Here is a 1,392-nt window from a genome sequence, read left to right as displayed (position 1 = left end):
TTTATTTAAGATATTCTCACGCGTATTTGTCATGTGCTTTTCACTGTGCAGCACTAAGCCAAAGTTGTATTTCCTTATACACAATCCATAGAGCAGGAGAGTGTCTGCCTTACTCTCACTTGGCTTTGTCACTTTAATGCAGTCCATCTATAACGGCAGGGGAGGGAGTGTGCCCCAGAATTAATCAGACACCGACGAGGAATAATCATTGGGCTCTTTGTTGACTGCCTGCCTCGCCCTACAGAAGGCGGTAATGCATTAACGCAAACGAGATGTGGCGAAACTTCCTAATACGCATCCAATACCCTGGATGTCATTGTCCAACTCGGTCATTGGTTAGAAGAATGGCTTTAGAGGGCGAGAGGGAGACATAAAATGTATTCTTGTCGGATGTTGTGTAACACATTTAAATGCCCTTGTCAAACACTCATTAATTTGATGGGCAAACAGCCCCTAAAAAGGCACTGAAACATAACCGAAAATGTTTTAATGTTGCTGCCGCTTTGCTGCTGTTTGCTTTTAACTATCTGACCTGTTTATTATTTTGTGGTGATATTAATTTTCGGACAAATGCAGTCCGTACACAAGAGTGAATCAAAACGATAGTTTTAGGGAAAGATAATAAACTACCAAATGTCCCAAGACGTTGACATTCAACACTTGCAATGAGAATTCTGCTTGTGTTTATATCATGTCTGCTAGGCGTCTATTGAGACCAAAGGACTGTCTGGAGCCAAACTAAAGTTCAAAGTGGATCTAGTCTTCCCATTCTCCACCAACATGAATGTGATAAACTGATAAACGATGAAAGATCTTGAAACAGACAACAAGAGGAGACTAGGTAGGGAGTTTCCGTTGCTCTTCCCTGGGATGCACATTTGACTAATGAAATTAACTGTAGTGGCGTATCGTGCTCCTTTTTTTGGTTTGTTAGTTATACATGCTTACATGAGCAAGAATTCTTCCGCTGAATGTGTGCCTATCCTGCCGGAAAGACTACATCACAGCTCACTACTCCCAGGGGACCGCGTTGCGACCCTCAGTCTACAACGTGGGCGCTCAAGTGGTACCTTGTGTCTGCTTTGCCAGTATCAACAGCTGCTCAGCTGTCACATATCTCCCATGGATTTAATAGAGCTCAGACACTGGTTCTGCAGCTGACTTTGGAGGTACACTTGGACAGGGATGCACCTAGGCGCTTCACTAGACATTAGTGCTTGTGGCACTGGCAAGAAAGATCAGTCTGGACAGTGACCTACATGCCTAATTCACCTCTAGTTCATGGAAAGATTTATCTCCTGATATGGGTCAACCATATACTTTAGAGAGCACTAAAACATGGCTTCCTGTATGGTCAAAGAAAGCTTCATAGATTTAATGTTCACATATAAC

This window comes from Salmo trutta, chromosome 29 (genome assembly GCF_901001165.1).
Source record: "Salmo trutta chromosome 29, fSalTru1.1, whole genome shotgun sequence".
NCBI lineage: Eukaryota > Metazoa > Chordata > Actinopteri > Salmoniformes > Salmonidae > Salmo > Salmo trutta.
This window is presented reverse-complemented; position numbering follows the sequence as displayed.